A 13149-nucleotide genomic window follows, 5' to 3' on the forward strand; every position below is an offset into this window, starting at 1 on the left:
CAGCATCTTTTCTCCCTCCACTCCTTTACATTTCCAGTCATATTTTCCCGTTTTCTCTAAAGCATATATCCTACTTCGAGGCAATTTACCTGCCTGTACTATCCTGCCCCTTTCTTATATCTTCCCTTTAGCTGGACAATGACACTTTTTTTCCAAAAATCTTCCTTTTCAAAACCCAACTCAAAATTCACCTTTTCTAAGAAGCATACATCTAGTTTAATCCTTTTTTGTTTGTTGGACTTTCTCCCTCTTCTGAAATAATCCTTTGTGCCATTTTAGTTTATATTATTTGATTGTAGACATTTTGCTACACATTTATTCCAATATTATCATTGGGTTGCAGTGAGGTAAGTGCCATGTACTGCAATATATGTATTACTACACAGAAAATCTGTTTATTATGAAGAGATGTTGGCAACCCAACTAATGGGCTGCACATATTCATTTTTAGCTCTACAAGAATCCATTATAAGAAGAAGAAGTAAAAAAGGCACAATAATGGTCTTAGTCTGCCTCGGCTGCTGTAAGAATGGGTGGCTTAAAGAACAGAAATGTATATTCTCACAGTTCTGGTAGCTGCAAGTCTGAGATCAGAGTACCAGCATGGTCGGGTTCTGGTGAGGGCTCTCTTCTTGGCTTGAAGGTGGCTGCCTTCTTGCTGTGTGCTCACATGGTTTTTCCTGGGTGCATAGAAGTGGCAGGAGAAAGATATCTGTCTCTTCCTCTTCTTATAAAGTCACCAGTCCTATCAGCCTAGGAGCCCACACTGATGACCTCCTCTGTGGCAGCCCAGACAGATGAGCCCAGATAAACAGATACCAGGAGCTTGCGCTGCAGCAGCAGAGTGGATGAAACACAATGAAACGCAATGAAAAGAGGAGCAAGAGCATTCTTCACAGCCTCCCCATCCCTCTCTCCTCACACAGATCTGTTGCATGCCCCTGTGTGCATGTCTGTGTGCTGGGAACAGTCGTGCAGGAATGTCCTGGACAGGAAAAAAAATATCTTCCATGAACTGGAGGGTTTGAAAATAAAATGTCCTGCCTCACTTACTCCCTGGGCCTTTTGAGGCATCAATTCCATCCACCCTCCTCATACCATCAGACAGAGAGAAGGTGTGAAAATAGGGACACGACATGACTAGGCACAGGAGGGTCCCAAGTGTGGCTTGGGGATGTGCAGGGGATCTCGACGTTTTTATACAACTTGGGAAGGCAGAGGGGAGAGTAGAGGATGAGAATCAGGAGGCTGGTTGCTGGGAACTGAGACGGTGGACCACCCAAACCATCTGTAATAAAGGCAGGTGGCTGAAGTCTTGCACAATCTTCTACTTTGCAGGGCCAAGCTGTGAGCCAGGTCAGAAGTGGGGTGAGGGGCGCAGCGGGGGCAATGCTGGTGTTAGGAGAACTCACAACACATTACCATAGAAGGGGACTCCACTGGAGATCAGGGACTGAGAATATCCCCTTCCCCTACTGGATGCCACTATGTGATCTAAACTTTCCCTGAATGCAAGCTATGCGTTGCATATGAGGAGGGTGTGTGTATGTATGAATAGATCTTGGATTGATTCGGTTTAAAGTGAAGGTGACAAAACCAAAACGGCAAAAACATTGGCTTTATCAGACCTAGGAAAAGGTAACCTCTGACAGACTACACAAATGATCTGCTATTATTAGTGAGGCTGCTGGCCTCAACTTCAGAAATGGAAATGAATTGTAATGCATTTTGTTCACTTCTGTGACTATGGAGACGCACACTTGGCACATCCTCAATCATGCTCGAGGTCGCTTACAATGACCTGAAAATGAGACGCGTGGTTCTCCCCTTGCTTGCTGCCTTCCAGGGGCGCGGGAACTTGGACATCCCCTCCTAGGTGGGCGTGGGACCTGCGGACCTTGGACCACCTCAGTCCTCTGTGCTTGAGGGCCTTGTGTGCCCCCTTGTGGCCGTCACTTGTTGCACTCCCCCCACAGGGTGGGAAACAAGCTGCTCTTGTCAAGGTCGGCTTCAGGAAAAGGCAGCTCCTGGAGAAAATGGCCTGAGGCTCCGGGGACTGCGGCTCTTAGTGACAAACACATGGCCACTTCCTACAAAGCATGCCATGGTGTCAAGATGGCTGAGCCAGGAATGTCCAGAATCATTAATATTACCCTTCTGTGCCCAAACCAGGCCTCTCTTAGGACAGGCTGAGCTTGCCACGATTGATCTGTGTCCCAAGATTAGCCTCTGCCCTCTCTGGCGAGTCCTAGAGGACTATGTTCTCTCCTGCTAGGAGGCTTCTTCTGAGGCTATTTTGCCCTTCCATCATATTCCATTACATTGCAAAAACAAAACAAGGCTGGGCGTGGTGGTTCATGCCTGTAATCCCAGTACTTTGGGAGACTGAGCTGGGTTTTCAAGACCAGCTTGGCCAACATGGTGAAACCTCGTCTCTACTAAAAATACAAAAATTAGCCAGGCGTGGTGGTGCATGACTGTAATCCCAGCTACTCGAGAGGCTAAGGCAGGAGAATTGCTTGAACTGGGGAGGAGGAGGTTGCAGTGAGCAGAGATCACACCACTGCATTCTAACCTGGGTGACAGAGAAAGACTCCATTTCAAAAAAAAAAAAAAAAAAAAAAAATTAAAAATAATTAAAAATAAAAATAAAAGAAAAAACCCCCAAACAATAAAACAAAATACCTTTAAAAATCTTAGAATAGTTTTAGGTTTACAGAAAAGTTGCAAAGCAGTTCGGAGTTTCTGTATCTTCCACACTGTTTCCCCTTATTGCTAGCATCTTATATGAGTGTGGTGCACTTGTCACAATGAATGAACCAATAACTAAAGTCCTCACTCTATTTGGCTTCCTCTTGTTTTTACCTAATGTGCCTTTTCTGTTCCAGAACCCCATCTGGGATACCACATTCCCTTTCATCATGTCTCCATAGGCAACTCATGGCTGTGACAGTTTCTCAGATGGTCCTTGTTTTAATATGACATTGACAGTCGTTGTGGGGGGTACTGGCAGGACATTTTGCAGAATATCCACTCAATGGGGATTTTTTTTTTTTTTGAAATGGAGTCTCTGTTGCCCAGGCTGGAGTGCAGTGGTGAGATCTCGGCTCACTGCAGCCTACGCTCCCGGGTGCAAGTGATCCTCCTGCCTCAGCCTCCTGAGTAGCTGGGACTACAGGTGCCTGCCACCATGCCTGGCTTATTTTTGTATTTTTACTAGAGACAGGGTTTCACTATGTTGGCCAGGCTGGTCTTGAACTCCTGACCTCAGGTGATCTGCCGACCTTGGCCTCCCAGAGTGTAGGGATTACAGGCGTGAGCAACCGTGCCCAGTCCCTCAATTGGGATTTGCCTGCTGTTTTTCTCATGATTAGAATGGAGTTATGGTTTTTGTGCAGAACACTACAGAGGTGAAGTGCCATTCTCACCACATTGTATCAAGGAAACGTACTGCTAACACGGCTTGTCACTGTGGATGTTGACCTTGAGCACCTGGCTGAGGGAGTGTTTGGCAGGCTTTTCACTGTCAAGGTACTTTTTTTCCTACCTTTCTGTAATCTAGAAGGAAGTCACTTTATGGAAGCCTGTTCTAACATGTTTGAATCTCAGTGTGGAGTCTGTGTCTCCAGCTGCTGTTGTGTTTTACAGTCATTCCATAATCAAATTATTAATTGTGGTAACAGTCACATGAAAAAATAATGTTTGGACCCATTTACATGTACAAATATTCTTCGAAGCCTATTGCTTTGCAAAGAGACCACACGCTTGCAACAAGCTAAATAGAAAAGAGCAAGGAAGGAAGCTTTCCTTGGTGATGCTGAGCACTGGTGCCACCATTATGTCCCCCACCAAGGGACACACCTGGCGCACACCTGGCAGGGCCCAGGACATGAGTACAAATGGAGGCCTATGTACCATGGCTCTTACAAATTAAAAGTTATAAATTAATCAAACAAACTGTTAAATTATGTCCTATCTACCTGCCAAAACAAATAAACCTTCACAAAAAAATGTGCAAAGTTATATAGTCTTATATTACTGAAAATCAGCAAATATCAAAGACATCTGACTAATTATTATTGCACGTGCCTGGGTGTTCCCTTGATGTGTTTGCCATGTTTGGGTGAGTCATAAATTAAAGACATATGTAATTTTCAAATTGTACATTGATTCTAAAATTTTTATTTTCCTAGCCTAATGTCAGCAGTATCTTCAATTATGCTGTTTAATCAAGATTTCCATAAAATTTCTATTCTCTTGATGGTAATGCCAAATTACATAATCTTTCTTGAGTCATTGAAGTTATTATATGGTTTTAAAATTCCAATCTGGGAAACCTCTCTGCCAAGGGTGTAATAATTAAAATTGCCAATAAAGTTCTTAAAACATTACTTAAATTAAAAAATGAACCACAAATATTGCTAACAGGTTCAATCATTGCTATAGTGTTTTATGTGATAAATTATTTTTATCATAGAAAATCTTACTGCATATTTTACTATTTTTATATCACAATTGTAATCATCTCTTAATGTTTAGATCCATTCAGTATTGTTTTTCTTTTTTGTGTTTATTTGAACAGTTCTGTTGCAATAAGTATTTTCTTCTTCAAAATTTTTCAACACTATGGTATTATGAAGATAACTTGAAAATAGCAGTTTGATATTGAATTTGTTAAAAACACTCTTCAATTAAGAATATATCTCAATTTATGATTTACCTTTCTGAAATTTGTTTCAGAATTATTTATACATGAATCTTCTTTCATTGTCATAAAATTTTATTATTTCCTTTTTAAAAGTTCTCTACCCAAGCCCTTTTTTTTTGGGGAGACATGGGTTTTCTGTATTGTCCAGTCTTGTCTTGAACTCCTGGCCTCAAGAGATCCTACTGGCTTGGTGTCCCAAAGCATAGGAATTACAGGTATGAGCAACCATGCTTGGCCTTCTTTTAAACAATTCTTTATACTTGATCTAAGCATCACCTTTGTTGTATATTTTATGCCAGTTTTTTTCAACTAAGAAAACATTTTCTAAAATTAAACTATACATATGTATATGTGGTTTAATGATTTTAACATAAAGTATCAAACTAGATCTGTTTTTTTCTTTTTTTTTTTGACACGGAGTTTCACTCTTGTTACCCAGGCTGGAGTGCAATGGTGCAATCTCGGCTCACTGCAACCTCCGCCTCCTGGGTTTAGGCAATTCTCCTGCCTCAGCCTCCTGAGTAGCTGGGATTACAGGCATGCGCCACCGTGCCCAGCTAATTTTTTGTATTTTTAGTAGAGACGGGGTTTCACCATGTTGACCAGGATGGTCTCTATCTCTTGACCTCATGATCCACCTGCCTCGGCCTCCCGAAGTGCTGGGATTATAGGCGTGAGTCACCGCGCCCGGCTGTTTTGTTACTTTTTAAAATTAAATTAAGCAATGGATTATACTAAATAATGTGGATGGCACAAACTCCAATTAATTTCATTTTTGGTGACTATTCACTCATTTGGGAATGTTATTTTCCACACTCTCCTAGTGGATCCTAATTGTTCTAACATGTGTTCCAAATTCCCATTGTGTGTCAAATTATGGTGTAGGGTCCAATTTCATATGTCTTTCATCATGTTGGTTCATTTTTGGGCTGACCCAGAAGATACTGCATTTTTATCTCTGAATTGTTCCAAAAAATAATGTTGCCATAGGTGCAGATGAGCTCCTTTCTCCCAGCAATAAGTTCCAACTACAAGGAAATGCTTCTGGATTTTTATAAACATTCTGGCTTAATTATTTTATTCTTTGCCAACTGTGTTAGTGAGATTAGGTAAGCCATGAAGCTTGCTCTCATCAATCTCTTAAATCAATGCCTAAAATTGAAAATTTCTCAGCTTTTGAGTAAAGTCTATATATCTACTTTCACAACTGATGTAAACCAGTGAAATACTGTTGAGTTTTGACTTGTTTCCTTTTCTGATAGTTCAACAATACATGTAGTGAATATTACTTCATCAACATGAATTTTGACCCCGGTACAACCTAGTTGAACTGAATAATAGTATCTTTAATTTTATTATTTTATTATTTAGAGAGGGACTCACTTTGTCACCCAGGCTGGAGTTCAGTGGTGTGATCACAGCTTACTGCAGCCTCAACCTCCCTGGCTCAGGTGATTCTCCCATCTCAACCTCCTGAGTAGCTGGGACCACAGGCATGTGCCACCGACACCTGGCTAAGTTTTGTATTTTTTTGTAGAGATAAGGTTTCACCATGTTGCCCAGGCTGGTCTCAAACTCTGAGCTCAAGAGATCCACCTGCCTTAGCCTCCCAAAGTGCTGGGATTACAGGAATGAACCATTGTGTCCAGCCAATAATATCTTTTTAAAAACTACATGTGTTTTCTTTTCTCACCTTATTACTCATTAATTAGTAGCTTCATTTTGAATCTTCTGAACTTGAGAGTGATCACTTGCTTCATTATATTTTTGTTCATTTTAGCATCAAAATTTGAAAAAATTTCTACTACACCTAGATACTGTGCTTTTACTGACACAGAAAGCATCATTATGCATAGTAAACTTTGGATAGGTAGTGTTATCCTTTTAAGAACATCACAGTAAGGTTCTCAGTTTGCTTTTCCTTATCTTTATTGAATATGATCAATTATTCTTTATTCAACTTTTTTTTTTTTAGAAATTGCATTGTGCTTTCTCTATGTGCAAGTTATGTTTTGTGACATGTAATTACATCTTCATTTGGTGAAGATTATAATATTGTAGGCATTTCATCTGACCTGTGCAGACTGTGAATTGCTAAGAATAATTTGCTAATTTACTTTTTTAAATAGCAATTAAATATTCATTAAATAGAGAATACATAATATCTTGGTCAGGAATTTTCTGTGGGACATACTTGGAAGAAATTTGCTCATTTCCCTTGTTTTCAGTTTTAAAATACCTATGCAATCTGCTTCTTTGAAGAACTTCTACTTATTTTCTGTTTAGCTTATTTTCTTTCTGAGTGCCACTTCTGTATATTCTATTTCTATCATGATCTCAATGATCCAAAGCATTAAACAATAAAACTCAAAGTGTATGTAATTTAGACACAATTTTATTTAAGATATAAATGGAAGTAAATTCGAAAATAAAAAATTATAATAAATATATATATTTTAGAAATTATCTTTCTTTGGAAATATAAAAAATTATATGCTAAAATTAAAGGAAGGCATCTACCATAATTAATAAAAATAATGTTTTAAATAAAATGATTAAAATGAAGTTAAAACATTTCTATTTACTTTTTTGAAATTTTAATTAAATCACATTAAATATTTTTATAAAACCACAGTGATTTACAATTCCAGAATTCATTGTCTCTCTAGTCACCAATGTAAAGGGTCAGTGTTAAGCTTCAAAATTGTTATGTCTAGACATATTTCTACTAAGAGTAATACGAATTGTTTAATATTGCAAAATATTTTATTGTCATTATGCAACTGCTGTGAACATCATGAAAGTTGTGAGAATCTCTAGAAATGTAACTTGGAGTAATAAGTGAATAAAAAAATGAATGCATGGACCTACTGGGAAATGATAATATATTTTGAGAAAATCTGTTACATTTCTGTTCTCTAAGAAATAAATCCATTTGTGTTGTCTCTTGCTGAACCAGTATCTACCTCTGACATTGGCATCAGAGCAATTCTATTAGTCCATTCTCACATTGCTATAAATCTAAATATCTGAGACTGAGTAATTTAAGGAGTAAAGAGGTTTAATTGGGTCACAGTTCTACAGGTTGTACAGGAAGCATGATGCTAGCTTCTGCTCAGCTTCTGGGGAGGCCTCAGGAAACTTACAATCATGGCAGAAGGCCAAGGGGAAGCAGGCAGATCTTACATGGCTGGAGAAGGAGGAAGAAAGAGTGAGGGGAAGTCCTACGCACTTTTAAGCAGCCGGATCCCAAGAGAACCCCATCATGAGAACAGCACAAGGGGGATGGTGCTAAACCATTCATGAGAAACTGCTGCCAGAATTCAGTTACTTGCCACTATGCCCCATATTGCCGACATGGTGTGGATCTGTGTCCCTATCCAAATCTCATGCTGAAATGAGAATTGCATTTCAACATGAGATTTGGGTAGGGACACAGATCCACACCATATCAGCAATACAAAGCGTTTCAAGACTTCTAGACACAATTGCCTTCTGTTTCAAGGTATTTGGAAAGAGATGTAGAATCCTTTCCCAACCCTGGATAGTGTTGGTTCTGAGTTAGGTTTAGGTTGCTGGTCACACTGAGCCAGAGTGCATTTGTGGCACTTGCAGAAGTGTGTGTCCCATAAGATATAGAGTCTAGGGTGGATCCCCTTTTGTTCAGGTCAGGGCAATTGATACTGACACCTTGCATCACAGCAGTATGGATCAAAGAAGAGATTTAGGGTTAAAAAAATTTTCTTTTTTTGTGTTAAAAAAAGACTTGTTAAATAGAAACATGGGCTGACACCCTTATAAATTAATAGCCAACACCCAACAAACCAAATCAGATACCAAAGAACTAGCAGAAAACCCTAACTCTCAAAACATCTGTAAATTTTTGTCAAGTGAGGGATAAGCATATTCTTTTGCCAGATCAGTTGATTTTTATAGCTCAACATCCACATGTAACCCAAAAACGTTTATCCAAAAATGAAAAAGAGCCTGTGCATATTATCAACAAGTGTGGTCTCCCTGTTATACTTCATGGCGCTTATCCCAATTTGTAGTTAATTTTAAATTTATGTATTCTATGTTTAGTGTTTGTTTTTCTTGTTGGAATTTGAGAATGATAATAAGGCCTACCTTTTTCTTTCTTCTTTGAATTCAGACTCCATTAAGAAATAAGACAGCTTGGGAGGCTGAGGTGGGCAGATGGCTTGAGGCCAGGAGTTTGAGACCAGCCTGGGTAACGTGATGACACCCTGTCTCTACTAAAAATACTGAAATTAGCCAGGCATGGTGGTGCATTTCTATAATCCCAGCTACTGGGGAGGTTGAGGCATGAGTCACTTGAACCCAGGAGGCAGAAGTTGCAGCAAGTTGAGGTTGCACCACTGCATTCCAGCCTGGGTGACAGAGCAAGACTCTGTCTCAAAAAAAAAAAAAAAAAAAAGGAAAAAAAGAAGAAATAAGACAGGCATCAGACACATGCCTAATTACTGACCACTTCACTTTCTGTTGGCTTTTATGACTCATTCAAAAGGGGATAGATTTATTGCCAATTTAATTATGTCCTTGCAGGATATACACAATGATCACAATCACCCATTCCCTAGTTCTTTCAGAAAATATATTAAACATTTCCAGAGATTCAAAAAAAACTATTTGTCATTTCTTTTAATTAAAAAAAAATTGTCATATGGCTAGCTGGGAGTAGAAATGCAAAAGAATGAAGCCATACTACACAAAAACAGGACCATGCTGGGTGATGCATGGAGTGTGTACACAGAGCCTGTGCATGCTCAAACACAGCAAATAGTGCCTCTTCTCTGCAAGCATGCCAGGTCATTCTTTCTCAGCATGTTCAGCCAGGGTGATGGAGATGGATATATCAGGAGGATACCTAAGATTCCAAGTTCCTGACTCTGCAGGCATCCTAGAGCCTTCAGGCATAGAAGAGAGACCTCAATTTTCATTCTTTTTGAAAGGATGGCTTGAGAGAATCCAGTTAGGTCGTGTGAGGTTGCCTCGGGTCTCAAATTGGGAGAGAGATGAGAAAGGAGTGAATAAATAAACACAAGTAGCTCAGAAAGAATGTTCAGACAGTAAAAACTTACATATTCATCAACAGTAAGTAAACAAAACCAGATTAATGCTTAGAATGAGATTGTAGATGGGGAGGATTAGTTCCTGCTGGGCCCAGGAGGTGAATGTGCCTGCAATGGTCATGCAGGGCAAGCTAGAGATAGGAGATGTAGAAGATGTGATGGGACTTACAGATAAGAGGCAATAAAAAAAAAATACTGTGTCTTCTAAGTAAATTGATTTAGAACATGGAGATCCTGCAGCATGCCTGATGGATTGCTGCTAGTGGAACAGAGTAAAAGCTTGTTGCCCTCAGATGTGAGATGAGTAAAAAGTCATCGCTAAGAGGAATGTACAGAAACTTACCAGGTAGACCTGAAGGTGAGGCTGCTTTGTATAAGAGCATTTCACCTGTTTGAACCTTAAGAAATGTTGGTTCAGATCTAACACTAGATAGAGTTTTGAGTGAATGCTCAGTAGCATTTACTTTAAAAGGGGACATTTCTACCCACGAGCTAAATGAACCAAATAAGGTAGGTGCTATAGGGCTCAGCCAAGTAAGCCATTCTGTCCCCACTGGTATCCCAGCCATGCCGTACTTATTTATTTAGTTTTACTTTAGATTTTATTTTACTACGATTATAATAGGAGATCTAATAAATCCAGCAATAGGAACAGAGAGATCTTTAAACACATAGATAGCAGCCAAATCAATCTTTTTTTTTTTTTTTTTTGAGATGGAGTTTCACTCCTGTTGCCCAGGCTGGAGTGTAATGGCATGATCTCAGCTTACTGCAACCTTTGCCTCCTAGGTTCAAGTGGTGATTCTCTTGCCTCAGCCTCCTGAGTAGCTGGGATTACAGGCACCCACCACCATACCCAGCTAATTTTTGTATTTTTAGTAGAGACGGGGTTTTGCCATGTTGGTCAGGCTGGCCTCAAACTCCTGATCTCAGGTGATCCGCCCGCCTTGGCCTCCCAAAGTGCTGGGATTACAGGTGTGAGCCAGCATGCTCTGCCAGCCAAGCAAATCTTACATGTCCTGTGCAATTTTGTTGGGGCAAAGTAGGCTGAAAGGTAGAAATGTCCTTACGAATCTGCAGCTTCAGAAGAATTTGATATTTGAAGACTAAGGGGTAACAAGGCTGGCTGTTTACTTTGACTCTTCAAAGTGAAAATTTAGGCTTGGATCCATCCTTTGAGAGCATCTAATCTCACCTTCTCGCTCTCTTTCTTTTTTATTTTTTGAGATGGGGTTTCTATCTTGTTGCCCAGGTTGGTGTGCAATGGCACGATCTCTGCTCACTGCAACCTTGCCGCCCCCCTTCCCCCACCTCCTCCCGACCCCCTCAGTTCAAGCAATTCTCCTGCCTCAGCCTCTCTTGCAGCTGGGATTACAGGTGCCTGCCACCATGCCCGGATAATTTTTTGTAGTTTTAGTAGAGACGGAGTTTCACCATTTTGGCCAGGCTGGTCTTGAACGCTGGCTCAGCCTCCCAAAGTGCTGGGATTACAGGTGTGAGCCACTGCTCCTGGCTTACCTTCTCCTTTTAGAAAGGGTATCAGACCTATAAAGGGCCAATGCTTTGTTAAAGATTCTAACACCCCACTAGCAGTCAACCAGGATTCCCTGTATTCCCATAACCATAACTCAAAGGCGTTCTCTGATTAGGCTGTAATATTGAGGATCAAGAGAATCAGTATCTTTCGGCACATGTGACATCTGGGCAGTAGGGGCTCCTGAGGCTGCCCTCAAGTACTTCAACCAGTTTGTCCCCATGCATAGACCTTGTGTGACTCTCCCATTCCCCTGCCACTCATGGGGATGACTTTGGGGAGTCCCGAGGAGGAGTGATCAGCCCTGGGTAATGTGCTTCCAGCCACCCCTGCCCACATGCTGGGGCCCTGGCTTCCCAATGTGGCCTGTTGTCTTGGAGAATACAGAGATTTTTGTGCTATTTTCTTTCCTTAGTGATTTAGGAAAATAATTTACACACGATTCAGTGACAATGGGGGAAAGTGAGGATTCACCTTCAGAGATCTGAACGTCAGATTTGAAATGTTCTGCAATTGATCAACTGGGTCTGCACTGTTGATCTTCCCACCAGTCCCCTTCTCATGCCTCTTTTCAGGTAGCAATATCGTCTTCATGGTTTAACTCACCCCCAGAGCCCTCCTCGTTCCCTCTCTACTCTGCTCTGGAGGCTTTTCAGCCTCAGGAAAGCTCTCTTGCCTACTGTGACCCCCCTCAGATAAAAGAGACTTTGGAGAACTCATCAAAGGGCTGCGAACAACCAGCAACTTCAGACTACGGAGGAAGAATATAAAGCAAGATGTCAGCTTTCTGATGTAAAATCCAACCCCAAAGCTATCTTAAGATAGGGCACATGGCATAATTCAACAGATCTTTGTTGACTGAATGAACGAATTTGCAGTCACAAGACTGAGATTTCAGAACATGGTGAGGTCTGTTTAACATTGATTGCTGATCTCAGAGAAAAGAAAACAGAAAGGCAATTTTCCTCTAATTTCAATTAGAATATTTTGGAGATGACAGGAGTCTTAGGGATTATTCTGTTTCCTTGCTTTTTTCAAATAGGAATTTAACAACCTGCATTTCTCACTCTCTGAACTTTGGTTTAATGATATACATTCATGCATTTTTATTTTTGACTTGAATATCTATTGGAAAGATACCCAAACTGCTCTTTCCTCAAATTTCCCATTCCTCGCTCATACTTCCTAAATACTTGCCTGTGGTGGAGTGGCTCATTAAGCTGAGAAACAGGTGGCGACTTTGGGGTCTTTATGCTTTAATCCTAGATTTTGCTACGGGCCCATGATTTGTGAAGAGGGGCCCCTTGGCAGTTACAAAACTGCCTGGGGTGCAGATTTACAAATAACAATCCTCCCAAAGCTGCTTTGATGAGTACAATTAAAAAAACAACACAGACATTTTAAAAAAGCTATTTTATGCCACAAACTATTAAGTAATTTAGATAATTTAGGATGTTAATAATTAAGACCCATGCTCCAAAACACCATATAGTAAATCCTTACAGAATAGTGGTCCAGTTCCAGCTCTTAGAGAAGCGAAGGAAAAGCCAGTACATTGGGTCGCAGACTTTAGACACATGATTCAAACTGTTCAAGCCTCACCACAACTTAAACGGTGTTCAGCACACAGTAGGACTTTCATACATTCTTACTGAATGATGAGTGCATGTATCTGTAAATAGAAAGTGTACTTAAATTCTTTTAAAGAAATGATGCTGGGTGTGGTGGCTCAGGTCTGTAATCCCAGTGCTTTGGGAGTCTGAGAGCAGGAGAATTGCTTGAGGCCAGGAGTTTGAGATGAGCCTGGGCCACAC

Source organism: Aotus nancymaae, unplaced genomic scaffold (genome assembly GCF_030222135.1).
Source record: "Aotus nancymaae isolate 86718 unplaced genomic scaffold, 86718_ANA_hifiasm-v0.15.2.pri h1tg000011l, whole genome shotgun sequence".
NCBI lineage: Eukaryota > Metazoa > Chordata > Mammalia > Primates > Aotidae > Aotus > Aotus nancymaae.